At 37.0% G+C, this 25,789-nt stretch overlaps 1 long non-coding RNA gene across 2 annotated transcripts in view; it reads right to left on the bottom strand.

Moving 5' to 3' along the window:
- Window positions 1-12,390: 12,390 nt before the first annotated feature.
- Window positions 12,391-25,789, bottom strand: part of LOC106504749 (uncharacterized) — a 39,967-nt gene continuing 26,568 nt past the window's right edge. Inside the window, exons 3-6 of one of the 2 annotated variants that reach the window (XR_014813257.1) lie at window positions 20,784-20,902; window positions 17,317-17,535; window positions 16,612-16,769; window positions 12,391-14,104 (exon numbers count right to left, since the gene is read on the bottom strand). This is a non-coding gene — a long non-coding RNA (uncharacterized LOC106504749). Of the gene's footprint in view, window positions 14,105-15,533; window positions 16,770-17,316; window positions 17,536-20,783; window positions 20,903-25,789 lie in introns of those variants that run through there. The other variant, XR_002346840.2, reaches the window with a different exon arrangement.

Genomic DNA, 25,789 nt, shown 5'->3' on the forward strand with positions numbered 1-25,789 from the left:
ATTTTAAATAAAAGGACTGACCCTAATCCCATACTATTCTAAAAGGAGGATTCATTCAAATACATCTGTTAATCTTTCTCGCAAAGACAAATTTTGCAAGAGTTGGCCAAGGAAGGACAAATAATATAACATGGAAATCCCCTGCAAGATTATAGTATTTCTCGAGAGCATGATTATTGCTAATTTATGACTTTGCACCTTCCACAAAGACTATTGGGAAGGAATTCTTCTAGGCGTTTTACTCATTTGAAGGTAAGCTTTCAAAATAAGACAGTTTATTCCAGGAAAAATTATAGGGTATTATGCATTACCTAAATTAACTCTTGGATTCTCACTGACTTCAGAAAAGGAAAGTGTAAATGAAGAGCAAGCGTTGTTTAATCAGTTCTATGCAATGCCTCCTAAAAACAGTAAAAAAACAAACAAACAAACAGGGGAACCCAAATGACCAAACATTAAAAGGAAGTCAAAGGAAGATATATATACACACACATATATGTATGTATACACACACACACATATACATATACATATGTGTGTATACATACATATATATATGCATGTATATACACTGAACTAGGGAATCCTCGTGATGCATAATGCCCATTGCACTCTGTGCATATAATTCCTTACATATCAAGACAGATTTTCATCCAGGATAAGTCAGCTCTAGAGTCACTTGCAGTATAAGGTGACTCCTCACCAGGGAAGACTACTAGAATTTTCTTTACTTTCTGTTTTGGCAATAATGCCAAAACAATACCACCAAAAATAGCAAATAATTCTATAGGTACTGCTGTTATCAAGTCATCTTGGGAAAAAATAACATTCTGGCAAATGCCAAGACTGTTGGCAAAGCTACACACTGAATCATAAATACATGAGGCTTTTTCATGTTATAGCAACCTGAGGTCATACTAGTTCAACTCTATAACTCTTAGCAAAAGTCAGCTTTTTCATAAAGACAGAAACTAGCATTAAGTACAAGCAGAATGGCATCCAGAAGATAACTATGTTTGCCTTGTAAATTCTCCATGACTCTTGATTGGTAAGATATACTAATTTGTCACTTATTACTTATGCTTATCGGCCACCTAAAAATCCTTTCTTGCACATCACATTCAGTTACTAATTTAAACGGACTGGTTAAAGAAAAAAAAAAAAAAACATGATTTCAGAGGCAAATAAATCTAGCTTTCAACCCCAGTGCTCTCACTTAATAGCTGTATGACTTTAAACACACTGCATAAAACTTTTTGGGCATTGGTTTCCCCATTTGTAAAATAGGGATAAACTTGTCTAAACTGTAATATTTTTCGAGCATATAAAAATATGTATGTAAAACATCTAGTAGAGTAACTAACTAAATGTCAATTCTGGCTAAACCCTAGTTCTCTCTTATCTTCATTTCTCTGTTACTAAACATAAAAAATATGTTGAGGAAATAAGAAAAACAAATCTTACCCATCATTCAGCTCTAAAAATCTGCTTTGGAGCATCTCCTTAGCCCAGGTTGCCTATAAAATAGAGCCTGAAGCAGAGTTTGAGTGCTGATGCTTTGATGGGCAATGCCAGAGTAGCAAAAAGGAATATAAGATGAAGAAGAATGAGAACGGTTCCCTGCTTCATGAAGAGATACAAGCCTTCCTTTTGATATTTACAACATCAATAGCTATGCTATAACAAAACAACATGCCCCAAAATGGACAAAGAAAAGGAAATGGAGAGGGATATTATCTATCTGCTTCCACCATTTTTCATTGGTCAAAGGTTGCCCATGGGGAGTTCGGGTTTGCATCTGAAGAACTGCCCAAACCTGCATAGGAAGTAGGTCTCCTTAGTGGCAGCCAGAGCAAAGTAAAAGGTCATGGGCTCCAGAGACAGGTAATAAGAGCCAGGAAATGTTCTCACCACCTTCTCTTCATCAGATTGGCTTGAGTGTCATGTGGCACCAAGTTCCCTTTCTTGAATCCCTGTAGCTCTTATTGTTGGATTTTAAGCCAGTCATAGGTGAGAGAGGTCGTTCAACATTAGAAAAACATCTGCATAGAGGTGACATAGCAAAATCTGATGCATGAAGCGGCAGATAACTATGAGTAGCAAGATTAGATATTGGACTTTTAGGCTTGTTCATTCTTGAGTCATGGCCCTGTATACTATATGCCAGTGCTGCATTATCAGGTAACACAGAGTTGTAGTATCATCCTGAACCTTTTTTTTTTTGTCTTTTTAGAGGAATATCCATGGCATGAGGAGGTTCCCAGGCTAGGGGTCTAATTGGAGCTATAGCTGCTGGCTACGCCACAGCCATAGCAACACCAGATCCAAGTCAGGTCTGCGACCTACACTGCAGCTTCCGGCAAAGCTGGATCCATAACCCACTGAGAAAGGCCAGGGGTCGAACTCACATCTTCATGGATACTAGTAGGGTTTGTTACCACTGAGCAATGACAGGAACTCCTCATTCTGAACTTTTAAAAGAAGTTTATGGCTAGTAGAAATTGGAAATTTTAGCCCTAGAGGCATGCTGGAAGAATTCTTGACTCCTAGAAAGAATAAAATAAAATAAATGCTTCAAGTTTATTATGTTACCTAGTTCCAAGATGTTGTACTCAAGTGTCCAACAGTTGGGGACTCAGTGCCTCTGGCATTGTAGAGCTTATCATAACTACAAGAAAATGTACTTACTTGGACTCAAGTCAATTACTCCTTGCTTTTCCTGCAAATGTGTCAGTAGATAATTCTAATGCCTCAGAACAATGTTTTATCAGTAAGAGATGGAGGAAGTTAATAATAATTACATTTTGAGAAGGGATAAAAAATAATAGAACAACTCATGAAAAATCCTATTTTAGTCTTGGTCAAGGTAGTTTGGTTTTTTAAGGAATCTACTCTTCAGAGGTAAAGATAACATAAGCAATGTTGCAGTAACATAAAGAAGTTATACTGGAATTTTAATTTCACATATTCCAATGCATTCAAGTGTTATGAGTCCTATAAATCTTTACATAAATTCACCTATGTCTTTTTGTGGAATAATTATTTAGTCGTTTCATTAAAATATTATAAATGTTCACTTTAATGACATCTGGGCATCCTGGCTCTATTACTAACTAGCTGTGTGACTCTAAGAAAATTACCTTGGTTTTTGTTACTCATTTTCCTCATTTATAAAATAGAGATAATAATAGTTATTCTGCTGATTGATAGAATTCACTGCATACTACTTAGAAAAGCACCAGGTATTTGTCAATTGCTCAAAAAAATTGGTTACTGTTTTGATTATCACTTAATAGTAGTTCTGGCCATATAATTATATAAAGCATTAAATTTCAAATGAAGCAATCATAAATCACACTAAATCCATCTTACATAAATAATCATCCTTAATAATAACTGAATATTATTTTGGCATATCTCTATATATGCAAACAGAAGACAAAAATGTACATACATACAGAAATAGATAGGCCACCAAAATAATCTTTCAAAATTAACACTATTTTCTATTCTAAAATCAAAATATCATTTAACTGTAAATGTGAAAGAACAAAGAACTGAGGGAAAATAACCTCAAATCTTAAATCAATAGATAGTTCATGAAAGAAGCCTCTGAAAAATTAAAAAATTTATATAAATCATTAAGAGACTGAAGTCATTGGCTTTTTAAAAAATTTTTTGCTTTGTGATACTGTCAAGTTAAAAAATAAATGTATAATTTTTCCATCTTCCCTTCTTCATTCTTTTTTGAAAGATACATCATTAATTTTATATTTTCAAGGTTCATAACTTATATTCTGATCTTAAACTATAATTCTCCATTTTCTAAACAAAAACATGTTCTAAGAACTCAAGTCTTTTGCCACATTTGTGTTGGTTATTTTGCATTTGTTATTTTTGTTGTGATTGTTAGTCTTTTATTGTTTCTTGTTTTGTGTTTTCGTCTTTTTAGGGCTACACCCAAGGCTTATGGAGGTTCCCAGGCTAGGGGTTGAATCAGAGCTATAGCTGCGGGCCTATGCCACAGCTACAACAATGCCAGATCTGAGCCATGTCTGTGACCTATACCAAGCTCACGGCAATGCTGGATACTTAACCCACTGAGCAAGGCCAGGAATCGAACCCACATCCTTATGGATCCTAGTCAGCTTCCTTAACCACTGAGCCATGACAGGAAACCCCCAGTCTTTTGTTTTAAATATTGCTTCTTTAAGTGTGGGTCCTTTGTTTCAATTCACCTCTTGGTTGTGATTTCATCATTCAGTGAATTTTTTAAGAAAATCTCGAATATACTGTATTGTTTGTACCTGCCCCAAATGTTCGCTTCTTGCCTTTATCAGTTGAAGAAAACTTGGCTTGGTATAAAATTCTTGGGTCTGGTTCACATTTTCCCATCATAATTTTTATAACCATTGCTTTACTATCATCCAGCATTGATTGAGTTTTGCACTAGTCAAATCATGACTTCCTCCATTCACCCTGGGTGCCTGGATTTTATCAGTATTTCTGTTTACAGGAAGGAATGAACTGTTCCTTGTGTTTTTCCTGTTTAGGAATATCTGCCATTTACTTTTAAATTTGCCTAACAACCTAGACTATTCATAAAGTTCCTCAGAAATGCTTTCCCACAATATTTGATAAACATTACAGTCTTTTGGTTTTTTTTCATATTGACTATTGCTGTAGAGAAATTTAAACTCAGCTTTCAAATGTAAGGATAACTAAGAAATCATCCCTTAGCCTTAGGACTCAATAATGTAACAAGACATGTCAATATTTTTTCCCTGGAATATGAAATCCTAACATTCATAGATATTTCTTTTACTTTAGAGAAATCATCTTCAATTATACCTTTAAATACTTCTTCTGTCCGTTTTATTGAATCATTTAAACAGGTATACCAATTTTCCTAATGTGAACATTCTTAGTCCATTTCTTTTTTAAAATTTTTTCTAGTTTTAATTTCTTTTTCAGCTACATTTCCTGTGATTATATTGGAATTTTCCTCTATGTAATTATTTTAAGTCACCTGTGTCAGCCATTTCTAACTTGTTTCTTAATTGTATAGCAGTATTATTTTGATCCTCAATTCTCCCCCTTCTTGTGACAATCTCCCTTTTTACCCCAGTCTATGTGTGTCATTTTATCTTTTGTTTTTTTGTTTTTGCTTTTTAGGGCCACACCTGCAGAGTATGGAGAGTCCCAGGCTAGGGGTCTAGTCAGAGCTACAGCTGCCAGCCCACACCACAGCAATGCCAGATTAAAGCCGTGTCTACAACCTATACCACAGCTTACAGCAACACTGGATCCTTAACACACTGAGTGAGGCCAGGTATCAAAAATGCAACCTCATGATTCATAGTCAGATTCATTTCCACTGTGTCATGACAGGAACTCCTCATTTTGTCTTTAAGGCTCTGTTTTATTGAATCTGTTATATCCTTCAATAGGGAGCTCCCATTGGCTCAGTGGTAACAAACCGAATAGTGTCTGTGAGGAGGCTTATTTGATCCCTGACCTGGGTCAGTGGTTAAGGATCCAGCTGCTATGAGCTCTGGTATAGGTCACAGATGTGACTTGGATCTCACATTGCTGTGGCTGTGGTGGAGGCCAGCAGCTGCAGCTCGGATTGGACCTCTAGCCTGGGAACTTCCACATGCTGCAGGTGAGACCTAAAAAGACAAAACAAAAGAAAACAAACACATAGGGAATGTTTTTCTATCTAATGTTTTTCAAATCTGGCTTATTCTTTCCTTTTTAACATTATGCTTCTTTATTTCACTTCTGGAAATAGTGTTTTAATATTTGCCATTTCTTTTTATCTCACTATGCTTAAGCCAGGCAGTTATAACCAAGTCTTGTATTTTCTCTGATAAAGCATCAACATTTTCCCTTTCATTCTCTTTTTGTCTTATTTCAAATCTTATTGTGCTCCCCAGAACAAAGAAGGAAGGAAATGGATAAGAGAAAGAGGAAACTTTACTGAAGCTGCTAACAATCTTTGTTGGATGACATGGACTACACTGCCTCTTCTGAGATTTAAACATCATGGACTATAATTCTTTACATTTGGTTGATGCTTTACATTCCTGTGGTGGGATAAGCTTCGGAATATTCCCTCAATTCAATGCAGAACCCATCAAAGAGAGTCAACCCCTATAATTCACATCCACTATTTCATTCATCTATTCACCCAGTTGTTCTTTCCACCTCCCCACTGCTCACCCCTTAGTAGTATTTCACACCATGGAAAGAAAACTTTAGCTTGATTCTCAGTGAACTTTATCTGTCTGACGCCTACCCACCCTGACTATGGTTTGTTTATTCTGCCTCTTTCTCCCAACTTTAATTCAAATATGGAATTTAACCTTAAACATAAAGCATTCTAAAGGCAACATTAATTTCAAACTGAAGCTGGATTATCACTCATTGGGTAACAGTAAATGACAGCAAATAAAAACTTAAAGAGGTAAGCTGGTTTATTCTGAGTCAACCAGAATGGACAGACAGAGAGGCCAGAGATAATTCTAATCAAACTCAACAGCAAAAAAGGTACTGGAGCCACTGACCCTGTCTGCAGACCAGACTTGGCAACACAGCTAGGCAAACAACAAATAGTGTCTAAGAGCCCATCAGTCCCAGGTGAGATTAAATTATTGATATTGAAAAGCCAATATTTGAGATATTTGAGATATGATATCAAGTATCTCAGGAACTGAGTAGAAACAATGGTAGTGAGATGTGAACTAGGCACTGCTTAGTAAAATAAGTAGGTAAGTGTAATCTCTAGAAACTAGGAAAGGACCCAAATAATAAGTTGAGACTAAGGAACAGGGTCTTAGAAAAGTACAGTCAGAAAGATTCCTAAGGGTAATAGGGCAACTTGATTATAGAGTGAAGGAAGAACTCAGGAGATAGATCAAAGCCTACATCACTAAAGTATTTATAGGCAGTGAGAGTTGGACCTGAGGAATGATCAGGATGCCAGTTAAGTACCAGAGTTCTGTCTTTCAGGTCTAACTTTCTATTAACTCCCAATCAATCCATCACTAGAACAACCTGATAATTCCTTTACCACTCAAGACTGGCTCAGAAACTGAGCTGGGAAAGAGTCTCCAAGAAGGAATGTGACAGCCACGTCTTTTCGAAACTGGAAATGGTGGAGGCAGAAGAAAGCCTTCTGGAAGCTAGTTGGTACCCAATCAGGTTCTACAAAGAATTGTCCCCAATTAGAAAGGCAAGATTTTGGTCCACTGGAGGCCTTGGATATAGGTGCCATATAGGTTATCTCTAAAGTTTACCATTTTCACAGTCTCACCTTACTCTGAGGTTTTAGTTTAAGCACAATTTCAATAACCCAGGGACTTGTGAAATGTGTTCAAAGATATCTATTTAATTAAATATGATTAAGATACTCAATGTCCCTTCAAGATGTTCCTGCCCACTGCTACCTCTGCCTCTTCACCTTTCCCAAGAAAAGGTACATTTTTAAATCTTTCATGTTAATCGTTACAATGGAATGGCATTTTTTTCTTTTGTAAACATTGAATTACTTGACCAATTGGCTAATCACTTCCTGAACTCAGGCTGTCTAATGGTATGTCTCTCTTAGATATGGATTCCTTAAGAAGTTTTGGAGCAGCCACTTATTTATGAAGGCAGGTGGAAATGGGTGGATTATACATTTCTAACATAGCTTGTAAAAATCATCTGTGTATTTATTTAATCCAAAAACTTGAAAACAAAACAAAACAAAAAAACCCATAAGGCTTTAGAAAACCTATGAAGTTTTGTTTTTTTCTTTTTCTTTTTTGGCTGCCCCTTGGCTCATGAAGTTATTGGGCCAGGGATCAGATGCCCATGCTAAATCCTTAACCCACTGTGCTGGGCCAGGAATCAAACCTGCGTCCCAGTGCTCCAGAGACACTGCAGATCCCTTTGTGACACAGTGGGAACACCAACCTATGAAAGTTTGTGTGCATGTGTTTTACCTTAACTTAAGAACCTAAATGTTAACTGTTAAATAGCTGCTAATGTAAGCTAACAATGAAAAGAACTCTGAGGTAGTAGCCAGGATGCACAGTTTATTTGCATTACACCCTATGCTCATCACAATGTAGTTTAGTTTACACAGTTAAGAAGGTAATGAAAAGGTTATCATACTCACAATAGATAGGAATATGAATCCTCAAGTGGTGACACAAAGGCATGGAGATATTCAAGCAGAAATTCAGGTTTACCATCTATCAGGAATGCTGTGAAGCATGTTAAAATTTCTCGTAATTAAAATTCTCACCAACTCTAGGAGCTTATGATTATTTTCTATTCTGACCTTGAGGAAAGTTGATTTAGAACAGCTAAGAAGAGGAGTTTCTATCGTGGCTCAGTGGAAATGAATCTGACTAGCATCCATGAGGACACAGGTTTGATCCCTGGCCTTACTCAGTGGGTTAAGGATCTGGAGTTACCATGAACTATGGTGTAGGCCTACAGCTGTAGTTCGGGTTCAACCCCTAACCTGGGAACCTCCATATGCTGCAGGTGTGGCCCTAAAAAGACAAAAGACAAAAAAAAAAAAAAAAAAGAACAGGTGAGAAGAAGGGAAAAAATAGGATCTCATAGATATCGATTCTCAAAGAGAATATTGCTCAAAAGCAATGGGAGATTTCTAAAATTAAGAATCTGTCCCTAACATCTCAAATCATTACATTAAGGGAGAGAGAGACAACATGTAAACCAGTGCTACTCAAAGCATGGTCCAGAGTGCTGAGGAGTCCCTAAATTCCTTTCACGTAGCTACAAAATCAAAACTATTTTCCTAAAAACACTAAAATATTTTTTGTCCTATTTCTTATTTGCTCTTAATGTGTACAATGTAGTTTTGAGAAATTAAATGTGTGATATCATTGGTGTGCTAGCCAACAAAACAAATCCTTGTGCATTCTTTTAAAAAATATTTAAGATGGAAGCTTTCAAATATAAATATACGCACATTTTCAGAAATTAATTCAGTTTGTTCTCCATATGTCTGTGGCCTTCCTAGCTTTCTTCACTTTATATCTGCTATAATCTCTGTAACCTTATTATCATCCATAAATCATTATTTTGAAATCTTAGAGTTTTCCTTTTGTCTACTTGTAAACATAAAAAAAAAAGTTGGTACACTCTGTAGTCCTGTTTTGCAATAGCATTTTAAAATTTCTGCTTTAGTTTCTAATACAGTAAAAATCTTTGCTATCTTCAATAATGTTAAAGAGTGTACAGGGATCCTGAGACAAAGTTTGAGAAGCACTGATCTAAACAAACATTGTGGTCTCTGATGAGCACATAAAGTTACACAAAATCTAGAAAGAGGGGACATTACAGCCAAAGATGAATGCTTTGATGAATTGAAAAAGCTGTACAAAACTTGTCAGGAATGCTAAATTCAATATCAAAAACTCAATCATTTCAGAAAAATAAAAATTATGAGAACTTTACCTGGAGATAAAGGTCCAAAGGTAAATTGAGGTCAAAAAAAAAGTTTCCAATATTATTTTTACAATTAAAAACAATAACTTCTGTATTCAGTGGGCTTACTTTGGACCACAGGAAAATATATTTATCTACTGCTTCCTTTCCATTATCGCAGAAAGGTTCCGCTATGGAGTATGCTATCGTCTTTCTTTGTTGGTAGAACAGAGCGACAGAATCTTAAAAAGAGAAAAAGAGGACACAAGCTGTATATGCACAAATGCCTATCTTGTTAAAGTGGTTTTAAAACATGTAACCTTTTTGGTAACTCAGAATGCTGGAGAATATTTCAGTAGCATGTTTAAAAATCCAGGTATTAATGGTTAACTGCTTAGTAACCTCCTATTTTGGAAACAAGATAGTTCATATAGTCTATAAATTTGTGTGTAAGACCCTTCCGAATTCAACATACCTCAGGGTTCTTAACACAAGTTTTACGTTAGATTTCACAAGGTCTATGACTATTTCATTAAATTGCCTAAAAAGTGTTCATGTGAGAATATATGGGCATTTTTCTGGGAAGATGAGCTATAGCATTCATCAGATTCTCAAGGAAGTTTTAGTCCCAGAAAATATTCTTGAAACACTGCTCATGGCTAGTGTTTAAAATAGCAGTTAATTGAAAAGGCTAGGTAGTTACAGCAATTTTTTAAAAAGTTCTTTGTCATCAGGGTCATTTTAATGAGGTCCAAATTTAAGAAATAGTCCTTTTTTATTATCTACAGTTTACAAATATATATCCATATAAGCCTATGGAAGTACCAGAAATGTCCTAGATAATTCATTTTAAAGGATATTTAAATTTCTGAAAACTGTCAATGTTTTCAAAATAAACAAGGCAAATGAATAGTATGCATTGTTTAATTGGGGATAATGCATATTCTTCTAATGTTTACCTTATAAGAAAATGTTTTAAGACAATATGGAAAGCAATTGATTAAATGAATAAGATTTATGATAATGAGCCTTTCATTAAGTCTTAGTATTCTTTTCTTAAAGTTTGAACATATCCTCTAAACCAAAATGGGGCACTTCCTGTCTATTTTAGCTTCAGACTTACAGTCAAACTTGTCTATTTTTTACTCTAGTGGAAAAATAACTAAACCTAAATGCATGGAATGTCATTTTAAACAGAGAAGAGAATCAGGCATTATTAAGAAAAATGAATTTATCTCACAAGCAATAAATATTTTATAACTATATATGAATATGTCATTTCAAAACCTTGGATAACAGTTATTATTCATATTAAATATAATGAGTTGAGAAGCCAAATATATTTAATTCTGTCAATCTATGCTATAGATATTGTAATAAGCTAAGAAATCATAGGATATCACTCACATGTGGAATCTAGGAAAAATATGATGCAAATGAGCTTATTTACAAACCAATAATAGGCCCAGAGACACAGAAAACAAATTATGGTTACCAAAGGGGAAGGGGGAAGCATAAATTAGGAGTTTGTGATTAACATATACATACTACTATATATAATATAGATAACAAGCAAGGACCTATTGTATAGCATAGGGAACTCTACTCAATATTTTGTAATAAGCTATAAGGTTAAAGGATCTGAAAAAAGAATAGATGCATGTGTATGTTTAACCGAACCACATTGTTGTACACCTGAAGCTAACACAACACTGCAAAGCAACTATACTTTAATAAAAATTAAATTTAATTAATTTTTTAATGTTTTAAAAATAATATAAAAGAACAAAGTTTGGAGGACATATTTCTCAGCAGTAGGTTCAACCATACATAACAGGAAAATTTAAATAATAGGGATTTAATAAAAAGTTTTTCTTTCATTGAAAGAATCCAGAGAGCTAGGCAACCCAGGACTTATGAACTGACTTTTCAAAAGATTTCAGGTCCTTTCAGCTTTCCTTTCTCCCATCCCTGGGATGTGGTCCTTGCCTCAGGTTTCAAGGAGACTGCACTCAGCAGGGTGAGCACAGAATGAAAAAGGCATCCCTCCTTTAAAGAGAACTTCCATGAGTCCTTCACAACACCTCTAGTTCCATTCATTAGCCAGAATTCCAAAATCATCCATTGTGGTAAACAGAACGGCTCCCCCAAAACGCCCAACCCCAATCCCTGGAATTTGTGAATATGTTAAGTTGCATGGCAAACAGGACTTTTCCAACATAATTAAGGTCACAGACCTTAAAATAGGGAGATTATTAAAGTGGGGCCAATTTAACCATATGAGCAGTTAAAAGTGGAGAACTTTCTCTAACTGGAGGCAAAAGGAAGCAATGGCATAAGAGGAAGTCAGAGACATTCCCAGCATGACTCAACACACACATCTCTGTTGGCCCTGAGATGTAGGGACCCACATGCAACCACCAGTGAGAGGCCTCTAGGGGCTAAGTGTAGCCTGAAGCTGACAGCCAGCAAGGAAACAGGGTTCCCATCCTACAAATTCAAGACACTAGTTTCTGCCAACAGCCTGAGCGAATTTGGATGTGAATTCCTCCCAAAGTCATCCAAAGAGAGCACAGCCACTGACACCTTGATTTTGTCTTTGTAAAATCCAGGGTAGAGAAACTAGGCAAGCTATCCCAGACTTTTGAACTGCAGAACCAGGATATAACAAATTTACGTTATTCTAAACTACTACATGTGTTCTTATTTGTTACAGCAGCCATAGAAAACAAATACACGAGGTCACACCTAGCACCAGCAGCAATAAAGGTCAGGAAATAAGGTCTTCTAACTTTCAGCTGGCTGTACATGCAGCTGAAACCTCTGGGTCAGTTTGGAAAAGAATGAGGAGAATGTGTATTTGTTTAACAGCTAGTCTCCACCATTGGAGAATTAATGAAAAAGGGAGGACTAAAGCAGGTTTAGTATTTTTAGTATTAATTGAATATAGCTCTCAAAGAGGTTCAAAATGATTAAGGACCTTTCAAAATATCCAACTCTTTACTTCTAATGTTGCCATTTAACGTGCTATGCCTTTACCACTGAATACAAGGTGATGTGATCAAAGCTCTCTCATCTCTCATGTATGAGACAGGCAATGGTCAGTTATCAATTTTCTAAAAAATCACATTGGGGAATCATAATAAAAATTACATACCTTTAAGATTTTATTTTAGTTCAAACAAGCATGTACATTCATGGGCAAATCTGTTTATGTAGAGTCTGGTCCATTCTTCAAATTTATGGCAAATAATGGCTTTCTCACACTCTTTCTAAAATCTGTTTCCTTAAAGCAAAAACTTAAACTTGCAATAAAATCTGAGCACATAATCCCTCTAAAGTTTCTTTAGAAACCCATCTCTTCCAAAACTAATTCATTATCATTGCTTTTATCTGCACACCTGTAGGCTTCACAAAATACTATCCAACTTCATTTTTTACAACTTTCATTTACTTTGCACACATATTTCATAAGTGCATGGCAATACTTTATTAAAATATACAACCCATGGAGTTCCTTTTGTGGCTCTGCGGTAATGAACCTGACTGGTTTACATGAGGATGTGAGTTCCCTCTCTGGCCCCACTAAGTGGGTTAGGGATCCGGCATTGCCCTGAGCTGTGGCATAGGTCACAGATGCGGCTTGGATCCCACGTTGCTGTGGCTGTGGTGTAGGCTGGCAGCTGCAGTACCCATTCTACCCCCAGCCTGGGAACTTCCATATGCTGCAGGTGTGAGCCTAAAAAGCAATAAATAAATAAATAATAAAACCCCAATAATAAGTACTATTTGCCTGTGCAGGTTTGGTTGTTGATGATGCAAAAGAAGTGAGGGGGAGTGTACTAGACTGTACCAATGCTTGGACATTCTCCGTGGAGTAGTGTAAGTCAGTATATTTGCAAAGGGAATAGAGAGTAATCCTAAATTAGGTGGGTTAGTTAAAAAGAGGAGGATAAAGGAGTTCCCGTTGTGGCGCAGTGGTTAATGAATCCGACTAGGAACCATGAGGTTGCGGGTTCAGTCCCTGCCCTTGCTCAGTGGGTTAAGGATCTGGCGTTGCCGTGAGCTGTGGTGTAGGTTGCAGATGCAGCTCGGATCCCGTGTTGCTGTGGCTCCGGGTAGGCCAGCAGTTCCAGATCCGATTGGACCCCTAGCCTGGGAACCTCCATGTGCCGCGGGAGTGGCCCAAGAAATGGCAAAAAGACAAAAAAAAAAAAAAAAAGAGGAGGATAAGATGATTTACAATTTTTCACTGTCCCTAAAGAAAAAGGAGTCAAAACAAAACTGTAAATTCTACCAACACATTCAAATTCAGCTTCCTGAGACCTTTCAACTATACCTCCTTCGAGCATTTAGAATCATCAAGCAGTTCTCACACTCAAGAAACTATTACAGCCTGAAAAAAACTCACACCATTTCTCTCTTCCCTTTGAAAAAGCTCTTGTTCCTTTCTGAGTCCTGGAAGTCAAGCGGAGTTGCTCAGACACCAGGTGTGGTGGAAGAGAACTCAGCAAGAGTGGAAGGTGCCTAATTGCTAAATTGGAGGGGCGGGGAAGGGGACTCAGAGCCAGGTGCGTGAAGACGAAAGCAGGAGTATGAGGTCCTATTCCATAACCATTCTCATCTTCTGAAATGGCAAATTTAATGCAGATTTCTGAAGAGGAAAGATAGACATTTCCTAGTAAAAGAATTAAAAATTCACCCCTCATAAACTCAACTTTATCTGCCAGAGTTTCAATTATGTCCTGACCTCCCAAACTGATTTAATGTTTCCAAACAAGCTGTAATTTTCACTTGAGAATGAAAATTTTCACTTTCCAGCACCAAGGTTTACATTTCTCTCACTGGCTTAGTTTAATAGCTTTAATCTTTCTAATTTAATTTATAAAAATCTTAATGATGAAATTTCAACACTGTAAAAGAGTTTCAAATAAAAAATTAACTATGACTCTTACCATTCCAAGAAAACTATTTTCCTTTGAAACTTTTCTAAAAGGGTTTTGTCTATATGCAGAGTTTTGACCTAATTGTAAACACCATGTACACTTTTATTATATTCTTTTTACATTTGACATTATGTGATAAACATTCTTTTGTTTGTTAAGTCGTTTTTACAATTACCATGTGGGACATTTCTTTCCAAACTAACATATGCTTCATGTTAGGAAAGAAATTCTCTGTACCATAACCTTGACTGCCTTACTACAACTTGCCCATAATTGTTCATTAGCTATAGGCTGGCACTAACAGCATCGTTGAGCATTTGGACTTTGGAATCAGACTGGTTTTGCCTTGAGTCTGGACTCTATCCTATAGTAGCTATGTGATTTTGGGTCCTTGAAGTTGCCATCTGGGACATTGGGAGGAAATAGTATTTAAGTCACAGAAAATTGACTAAAGTACTATTTAGTCAAAGATTGAGTAAAATAATGCAAGCACCTGACCTCAATGTCTGATACATAGTTCTTAACAAATGGTAGTTATTGCAAGATTATTAACACCTGTTCAGCTTAAGCACTATACACACTTCAATTCCACCTTTATGAGATTCCCCAAGTTAAAAACAAAATTTGAGAGTCAGACCTAAATTAAATCCTACCCTCTTCATAATCTGTTCCCAATCACATTAGCCCTTGATGTTGTACACCTGTTATCTGCCCCACTCTTTGGCCCAGCACCTGATATTTTGATAAAATGTATTATCATTCATTTTCATCCAAACAAGCCATATCTCTCCAGATAAACTGCAAGGTACCCAAGGCCAGGAAAATATTGTGACTCTGTGGCTCAACAAGAAGATGTCGTCACTTCCAGTCTGTTACATCTCCAAAGCAGTGTCTTTATCCAGAATTTCCACATCATCCAGGGGACTGGCATAGCTTCCAATTTGGCTTATTTCCTTACACTTTCTAACTGAATCTTATAGTCTTGTCTCGGATTCCTTGGCCTGGCTTTACACATCTTCTAAATTAATGTTAAGAACATTTTGGATTTAAAAAGGAGAGATGGTGGTAGAAGGAAATGTAGCTTTGGGTGGAGAATAGAGTATTTCAAACACTAAATGGATAAATAAATTTAAACCGTTTGTTTAAACTTGTTTTCCATTGTATTTATTTACGGTTACAAATCCTTTACTGAAGGAGTCTTAAACACAAACATATTTGAAGCAAGGTTATTTTAAACATATGTGTAGGCATTATCCAAATCTATGCGGTAAGTCCTATCCCCAGAATCAGCCAAATTCACTGAGTTTGGCAGGTTCAAACCCAATTTTTATCATGGGGCCCAGTGGAATCACAAACTTCATTGTACTTGACAGGTTTATCACTCGAGTCCCATACAAAGCAACTTCCTCTGACACAAAGATTGAAAGATACCCATTTCAACGACCACAGGAAAGTCAAATGAAATTCAGGCAAAATAGCTCCAATGTACATTCACATCTGCAACCTGAAAGTACCATCTGTCATGTCAATCTTAATGCTGGCAATGGTTTCATTTTATTCTGCTGTTGCCAAATCAAAAATTATTACTTTTTAAATTGCTGGGTCCTTAACATACTGCAGCTTATAATGGGGAAATATCTAGTTGACCACTATTCTAACACCAGAGGCCCAGAATATAAAATCACAAGTGCTGAGCAGGGACCGTGTGAAATCTCAGCATCATTTAAACCTAATTACATTTATTGAGTTATAGGTGGCTTCTAAACTGGTGAAAGCTTTATTTGTGGTATTAAGAGTGTGCTTAGGACAAAAATAATATCTGATTAAAATTGAATTTGTAAAACTCAACCTCATAAACTTATGCTATGGTAAACCACAGACCAAAGAAATTCACTGAAATGCAGTCTCCTCATGTTTTTCAGGGCAGAGCACAGGAGATAGCCAATAGGGCCATTGCGAGGGAGGCCATATCGTGCTAGTTATACAAAACCCATGATTTCCACCGTTAGCATTAATATTAGTAAAAAATATGAACAACAGATGAGAACAATTATAAACAAAAGAAAGGCCAATCACAAGAGAGAAATAGAGAGATTATTTCTAAAAAGAGGAAGAACTTTCATTAGACTCTTCATGAGGGAACAGAATCAAGTTGTTTGGAGCAGCGTTTACTTAAAAGTCCCTTTTCCCCATCTCTCGCTGTTGAACGCCCTACCTTTGCATCCAGCACAAACTCAGGTCACCTCTTCCATAAGTCTTTTCCTGATACTCCTCTTGGCAGTGGATCCCACCATCTCATGGTTCTCCCAGTAGGGCCATTCTTATCACAGCCTCCTGAGGGAGGTCTCTCTTCTCTGTTAAATTCTTAGCTTCCTAAGGTCAGAGAACATACTCTCTTTAGATGCCCTTACCTGGCGCATAGCATAATGCCTGCTAAGTAGGAGGGAGGTGAGAAATTGAACTGACTCCTATCACTGTGGGGCTCTCCTACTCAGAGTCCAGCAGATGGCAGCAGTACTGCCTTCAGCAGAGTCAGAGGATTTTCTCAACATTCTGGCCTCTGCTCATTAATGAAAGCACTGCTGCATTTTCCTCTTTCTCCGTCATCCATGGCTGAGCCATCAAACTCATAAACATGAATTCACAGCAGTGTACATGCCAACAATTTTGAGACTCTGATTTGCAATTCTCTGAATACTTGTCTGAAAAATGGAGGTAGAAATTTTGAAATTTAATAATCCCCATTCTCCCCTTCCCACTAACACACATGTTGAAACTCATGGAATAATTGCTATTAACATAATAGATCACGCATATGTGATGAGTAAAGTGTGTTGGGGTAGGGGGCAGATATAGCCTCCATTCCCCGTTTCCAGCTGGGGAAACCCTGAAGGGTTTCTTTCTTTCTACCCTGACTTACCTTTTCTTCTGGGAGAAGAATCAATTGGTCAAATTGGTGGATGTAGAAGAAATCACTGAGCAAGTCAACTCAGCCTTTCCCTTCTTTTTCTCTCTGGAGCCGTCTATGCAAGGGCCCTGCCTTCAGGTCTGCATGTCATGTGGTAGGTGGTACACATCCTGACCCATGAGGGAGATCTGCCTTCATCAAACATTACTTATGCCAGCTGAATAAATGTCTCTGAAAGTGGCAAAGTGTTAGGAAGGCTATTGTGGCTGCATATCCAAGCGCTCTCTTCAGATCAGATTTTGATTAACAATAAAGCTTGCATTTTCATCTCCATCTATCTGATAAATTAGTTTACCATTATAAAGCAGAGTATTTTATTTGAGGCTCCTCAACCCCCAATAAAATACAAACTACCTCACACTTTAAAGCTTAAAGAATTTCAACCTCATTTTTTTTTTATATCTAAATATTTTCTCTTGTTTTACAGCCAACATTAGGTGCTTCATCAAATGCTGAAATTAAATCATATTTTAAGCAAGTTCTCAGAGACTATTCTTTTTTACAACAAATAATTGGCAACACAATCGGTGGACATAAGCAATTAGTCTTTGCAATAAAACGAGGGCCTGGCAGTTCACTGCCCCTCCCCTCCTCCTCTTCCAGCTGGGGAAATTTTCATTCCTTCCAAAGTAGTCTGCCATACTTTCAACATTTGGTTAACCAATTGGAACAAAGCATGCTAATTTACCTCATTGAATAAAATGCTCAAAAGCATTTTGCTTTCTTGACTAGCCAAGTTTTATAGCTTTGTATATGCTCTATTTCTTAATGAGGACTTGAGCAACTAATTATTTCAAGACCCTAGAGTAGTCCTCAATATTCTCAAAATAAACTTTGACATTTTTAGTTGCTAATCAGCTACAGCTGTAGGGAAATTTCAGCAGCGTTAATAGGATGGGCCAATGATCTATATGTTTACATTTCAAAGCCAAAATTTTCCCTTTTTATCCTAAAATTAGCATAATACTTAACCAATCTTAAATCAAGATTCAGACAGCAACATTTATAGCCTCTTCAGTCCTCTCCTCAAATCTCTCAAAGAGTAGAAAAATTTATAAACTAAAAACACTAAGTTTACACTGTTTCCTCTTAATGGTTCCTTTTTACCCTGCTTCTCCTTTTTTTTTCCCCTGAATCACATGCACAGAATTAGATTAACCACAATCAACTGTGACATATTCTACATATTCTCATCATTAGTGTATTCATAATTTGCTTTTTTGGTTAGTTATTCTATTTATAGGTTTTTGTTTTGGGGATTCTTTTTGCTCTTTAGAGCCGTACCTGTGGCATAAGGAAGTTCCCAGGCTTAAGGGTCAAAGCAGAGTCACAGCTGCTGGCCTACACCACAGTTCATGGCAATGCCAGATCCTTAGCCCACTAAGGCTAGGGATCGAAGCCTCATCCTTATGGATTCATTACCACTGAACCACAACAGTAATTCCTCTATTTATAATTTTAATAATGGGATAATTACCCATAATTCTACCACTCACAACAAAGATCCCTATCCCCAAGTTTATATTCAAGGATTATATTCCAGTGGGAGGCAGAAAAATTAAACAAATTTTAATTTTTAACCAAATAGAGTATGTTCAAAGATAATAAATGTTATGAAACACACACCGCAAAGCAGAGTATGATAAGATAGACAGGAAATGCCAAAGATGGAAGAGATGGGTTGTAGTATTAAATGACGTGGTCATGTAGACTTCATTTAGAAAGTGGGATTTAGTCGGACTTGAAGGAGACAAAAGTGTTGTCCATGCCGATATCTAGGAGAACGTTACAGGTCAAAGGCATATGCAAAGAAAAGATCTCAAGGTGGAAGAGTTCCTGGCATATGTGAGGAATCGCAAATAGCCTGGTGTGATTGCAGGAGTCTGAACAAAGGACAGAGTAGTAGGAGAATTCAGAGAGGAAATAGAAGGTCCTAACATTGTAGCTATTTTATGGATCATCACAGTGTTTTCTTTGAGTACAATGGGGAGCTATTTCAGGATTTTGAGGAGATAAGTGCCATGGTATGATTCAAGTTTTAAGATGCTCGCTCTGGTTTATTTGTTGAGAAGAGACTCTGAGAAGACAAGAGTAATGGTGAAATTGTCTTGGGATTCTAGTGACTGAGTGGAAGGGCTGAGAAATGGGCAGATTCTGAATGTGTTTTGAAACTGGAGCTAACAAGATTTCCTGAATGATGAGATGTGGGGTGTGAAAGCCAAAGATGGCTTTCTAGTTTCATAAGCAACAGTAGGGAAAGAATTGCCAGAACTAAGATTAGTGAAGCAGAATTGTGGGTAGGTGAGAAACACCAGGAGTTGATTGTTGGACATGTTGAGTTTGAGTGGTACTGAATACCGAATGGAAATTTCACTGAATATATGAACATTAAGTCTGAAAGACAGATGGGTCCTAGAGGTGTGAACATGAGAGTAATTATCATATAGATGTTTTTAAGGCCATGAATGTAGACAAAAAGGAGGAGAAAAGAGAATAATCTAATATTCCAAATTAAGAAGATGGGGAGGAAAATCCAGCCAAGGAAATTGAGACGGTGCAACCAGCAAGATGGGAAAAAAAACTAAGAAAGAATGGCATTCTAGAAACTTGCTTAATTTCTTTACTAAGGAAGAGGGAGTGATCAAATGTGTCAAATGATACCAACAGGTCAAGTAAGATGAGGATTGAGAACTGACTATAATATTTAAGATTATGAAGGTCATGGGTGAGCTCAAGAAGACTTGTGAAGGAGAAAGCCCTATTAGTTTGCATTAAAAGAGAAAGAAGAATTGAAATCAGAGAATAAAGAAAATCATTTTGCTCCAAAAGGGAGCCAAGAAATGGGGTGGTAGGTGGGATAGAAAATGAATAAAGATAAATATCTTTAAGATAAAGGAAAAATTGTACATTTATACATTTATGAAAATAATTCAATAGAGGGAAAATTTGACACTGAGAGAGGGAGAACGGAACATTGCTAGAACAATGTCCTTGAGTAGGCTACAAGGAAGAAGATCAGAAGAGGAATACGAGGCTGATAATAGATCTGAATTTTTAGGCAGGAGTATAGAAGTATATTAGGAGGTTAGGAGTAAGAGGAACAAAAAATAAAATAGTAACATACAGAGCCAATATGGAGTTTCCTCTTAATTTTTCAAATGCTATTTATGTAAATATAAACACCTCACTCCAAATTTAATGTTTGGTAATTAATTGCCCCAAGTACAGATTATCCGAGACTTTCTACTCCATTGCTTATTCGAATCTCCTAAGAACTGCTAAGGAAAGGAAATGGAGATAAAACTCAAAATCCATATTAGTTCAGAGATTTTTAGAAGAACATCCAATTAAAGTTGGGTATTGATAAAAAATTTACAAAATAAAATCTTCTGAGGACTTCACATACCTGTGTTACTCACCTTTTCCAATGCCATGACATTTTCAAGTTTCATGTCTGAGTATAATTCTATGGATATGCAACTCGAATTACAGTTTTAAGAGAGAACAAATAGATTTGGTAGTAATCTGAGATTTGTGCCTTAGGTAAAAGAGAAAAGAGTTCCAGTTATCAATTTAATTAACAAATGTGTCCATAACAACAGAGTTTATAGTAAAGAATCGTATTTCTTCTTGTGAAAATAACTGATTGGTTGAAGACTTGCTGGTCCAATGGAACAGTGTGTGAGCCTTAAAAGAGGAGTGTCTGTATTACCTGATGTGAAAATATTTTTAATATTTCCCTGGTGAAACATGCTGGTTAAAATAACATGTCTAATATCAACATAAATTTAGGGGAGAAGAGTACATTCCTAGAAGATGAGGCATATAAACGGCCCTCTTGTACTGGTTAGAATTCAGGTGATTATCTTATTCCCTACACTTTTCCATATTTCTTAAGTTATTTCTATTACCTTTATAATTAGGGAAGAAATATTATAAAGCCATTATTATTTTGAATAATAAGAAGCAACAATCAAGAAAACAAATTCATCACACAATTATGTAATGTTAATAAATAGTTCCAGCTATCATCACAGAACGCAGAATGCTCAGTTTTAATTCTGTCACTGCCTGGCTTATGTGGCTTTAAGCAAAAAAAATAAAAGGTCATCTGTGTAACACTAGTCTAATTGCAAAAAGATAAAGAGTGATTACACCAGGGCGTGGTGGATTAACTAATCAGTGCCTGAAAGCAACTTTGGAAAAGTGATGTAAATCATTTTGAAGTTTTTTTTTTTTTTTTTTTTTAGAGATTAAAGTCTGTGCTTTTCCATGAAAATAAATCAGAGCTCCAGAAACGTTCAGCTGCAAAAGTCAAACTCTGCCCTCAGTTACGTGCATGCAATTAGCTGCATGTGCATAACTGAGGGCAGAATTTGGCACACAAAATTTGGAATAATCTGGAAATTTTTTAAATCTGGGAAAAATTAAAGTCTGTTTGATAAAATAAATTATGATGTGACCCAATTCAAATGGGCTTTGATGTGTTTAAGAAATGGTGTTTTCATTTACATGAGAAAATAAAAGTTCATTTAGGCCAATCTAGACCAGACAATTCTGGAGGATAAGAGGAAAGAAAATATCACCAGTGACGTTCTCCCAGGATTACATATATATATATGTGATCACACATACACACACACACCCATATACACATGTGAAGTGAGTTTGTGCTCCCTCGCTGTTAATGAATACCTCACACAACAAGAGAGAAAGGAAGAGAGGATCTCTGTGTGTGAATGCTCTTGAACTCCCCGGAGTATTCACAACGGCATTTTCACAGGCATCTGGTATACTTTTATTATCTACAAATCCCCTTCTCCTGCACTCCCTGCTCACTATTAGAGTGAGCTCTTCTGCAAATAGATCCTTCCCCAAGTTATCTATCAAGTAAAAAATCAGCCCAAGCAAAGCAGTTTCTTCACAACATTTTTCCTACTTCAGTTTTCTTTTCACATGTCCTCTAAATGGGACCACCCATGTTTTGCTTCAAATAATTTCTGAAGCCACTTTCAATTTTTTATTTTAAAATGGAAATTGAGAAAAAAAATACAGTCCCCTACCTAGATCTTTGTCCTATTTTAAACGTTTTGTTTTGATGTCACATTTTAAATTCTGACATATCCTTTCACCCTTGCCGTGTCACCCAGCAAGGGATCAGAACTGAGAAAGAGCAAAACCGCAACGCCTCTCCCTCAGTTCTGCCTTGGAAAAAAAAAAAAAAAAAAAAGGTTAGCTGTGCAATGTGCATAATGCTCATTCTTCTGGCTGTGTGTGTTGAGCTATTTATCAACCCACAAAGTATGATCTGTTTCTCCTTTATGGTCCTTTCAACACACAAAAAAAATATTGGCATTGCTTCTCCCTGCCCCTCAAGAGAGTCATCTGGATTATAACCACACAACCCATGGGATTAAACCACTTGTAAAGAAGTGGAGTCCTTTGCATTTGGATCTTGAAACTTTGAAAACAACCTTAAGCTATCCTCCTAAAAACATTAAAAGGAGCATTTTTCTGTGCTTTTCAGGCATCTTTACAAGTTCTTGTGGAAGGATAAATGTAGCTGGTTTGCATTTTATATGTTCATTATTTTTCAAAATAGCTTTGCCTATCACCATAGATATGGTTATAAAATCAGAAGAGAAAAGCCAAAATTTTTCTAAATGGCTTTTTTTTTCCTCTATGCACCAAAGGCAAGATATTTCACGATTAAATATTAACATGGCCTCTGCCCATTGCTTCAATAAACAAAACTCATGTAATTGGTCAGAGACCTGGTGTAGCCCATCTCCCCCACCAAGCCGCATTAAATTTCAGCTTAAATTTTTCAAGAGGCTAATATATTTTGTCAGAATCTAAATCATATTTATCCACACTTTCAATCCTGAAATGCTCCCTCCTAATATCAGCAAAAGTTTCACTGTCTTCAAAGGTGAGTTCCTAGTTTCACAGTTTGGTAGGGCTGCCATAACAACATACCACAGATTAGGTAGCTTAAACAATAGCAATTAATTTTCTCACAGTTCTGGAGGCTGAAAGTCCAAGATCAAGATGCCAGCAGGGTTGATTTCTCCCGAGGCCTTCTCAGCTTGTACTTGTCACATGGCTTTCCCTCTGTGCCCAGATCCCTGGTTCCTCGGTCTCTTTTAATATGGACACAACTCATATTTGAACTTGAATCTCACCCTTAGGGCCTCATTTTAAATTATTCACTTCTTTAAAGACCTTACCTCCAAATATGATTAGATTCTGACGTACTGGGATTTGGGGCTTTTAACATGAATTGGGGGTGGAGGAGACATGATTCAGCCCATCCTGTATAATTTAACTTATTAAAGTCACACACACTCCATCATAGGATTGTGGCCAGGCAAACATTTGGTTAGGTGTATCTTGAGGAATATTGCATTTTAAAAATATCCAAGCATTTTTATTAATAGCACTTTTGAAATCTTACTTTTTATCAATACATACATTTCTTGCCTTGAGCAGGGTATGAAATCAGTAAATAGTTGATAAATTAAAAAGTCATGAACAGGAGTTCCTGTTGTGGTGCAGCGGAAATGAATCCAACCAGGAACCAGGAGGTTGCAGGTTCGATCCCTAGCCTCACTCATTGAGTTAAGGATCCAGCATTGCTGTGAGCTGTGGTGTAGGTCGCAGGCATGGCTGGGATCTGGGGTTGCTGTGGCTGTGGGGTAGGCTGGGAGCTGTAGCTCCGATTTGTCTCCTAGCCTGGGAACCTCCATATGCCACGAAGACAAAAGACAAAAATAAAGTCATGAACAAACCAATGAAATATTATATTCAGTAAATGAATTTTTGTCACTGGCTTGGCAATTTTCAAATTGCAACCCCCCCATGCCAGTGGTCATGATGTGATTTTGTAAATAAAGGTGCTTCTAATAATTCTATAAATGTAAAAGTTTATTTGTTACAAATACATCTCTAGGGAGTTCCTAGAGTGGAAACAAATCCTGCTAGTATCATAAGGACATAAGTTCAAACCCTGACCTCACTTAGTGGGTTAAGGACCAAATGTTGCCATGACTTGAGATGTGGCTCGGTCCCGAGTTGCTATGGCTGTGGTGTAGGCTGGCAGCTGCAGCTCAGAGTTGATCTCTAGCCTTGGAACTTCATATGCCATGGGTGTGGCTCTAAAAAGCAAAAATTAATTAATTAAATACATCTCTAATGATTTTTTTAATCTTAATCTTTTTCTGAAATTAAAAAAAAATTTAATTCTCTATAATATCAGGTATAATTGAGTCAGTGATTCATGGACTAAATCACTAGAAATTCCCCGAGGAATTGTGAGTGTTCCACTGGGCCCTTCCATGTGGACATTGCCCAAGGTCCTCTCATCAGCTGTCCCTTCAGCTCACTTTCTCACATTCTCTTAATGATTCACCCAATTCCCATAGTTTTATCCTCACATTTCTATAGCCGATTCCCAAATCCATGTCTCTTCCTGAGCACCCAAACCCACATTTCCAGCTTCTTTCTGGGTTTCTCTGAAGTGTTGCAGTCACCTCACATGAAAGTCATCTTTTCCTAAAAATTACCATATGAAAGTTGTGATACTATGACATAATAAGAAATACATATTTGGTCTTCATCCCTGTTTCCCGGCAGAGAACTTCTAAAACCCTTGGAATTTCCTGAGTGGTAAGGGTGAAAGGAACATCATTTTTAATTCATAAAAATACCTGAGTTTATGCTAATGTGATTAGAAGACTGGACCTTATGGCCCACCCCAAACCTCCAGAGAGGGGAGTGAGGCTGGAGATCAGGTTAATCGCCAGTAGCCAATGATTTATTGAATCACAACTAAATAATGGAACTTCTTCCATTAAAAACTATTAAGCAGGGAGTTCCCGTCATGGTCATGGCGCAGTGGAAACTAATGACTAGGAACCATGAGGTTGTGGGTTCAAGCCCTGTCCTTGCTCAGTGGATTAAGGATCTGGTGTTACTGTGAGCTGGGTGTAGGTCACAGATGTGGCTTGGATCTGGAGCTGTGGCTGTGGCTGTGGCTGGCAGCTGTAGCTCCGATTCAACCCCTAGCCTGGGAACCTCCATATGCCCAGTGTGCGGCCCTAAAAAAGCAAAAAAAAAACCTCTTAAGCAAAGACCTCCCAGATTGGGAAACGCATCCATGTGCCAGGAGAGTGGTAAATCCCAGACTCCACAGAGACAGAAGCTCTTACACTCAGGATATTTCCAGACCTTGCCCTATGTACTCCTTCAATTGACTGTCCATGTGTACCCTTTATAATAAACCTATAACAGAAAGTAAAGCACTCCTCTATGTTCTGTGAGCCATTATAGCAAATTACGGAAACTAAGGAGGGGTGGTCATGGGAACTGCAATTTGCAGCCAAGCCAGATAGAAGTCTGAGTAATCTGGAGACCCATCTGAAGT

This window comes from Sus scrofa, chromosome 8 (genome assembly GCF_054392235.1).
Source record: "Sus scrofa isolate SSC_HxYL_T2T_F1_AM1 chromosome 8, Sscrofa_HxYL_maternal_Yorkshire_Landrace_v2.0, whole genome shotgun sequence".
Lineage (NCBI taxonomy): Eukaryota > Metazoa > Chordata > Mammalia > Artiodactyla > Suidae > Sus > Sus scrofa.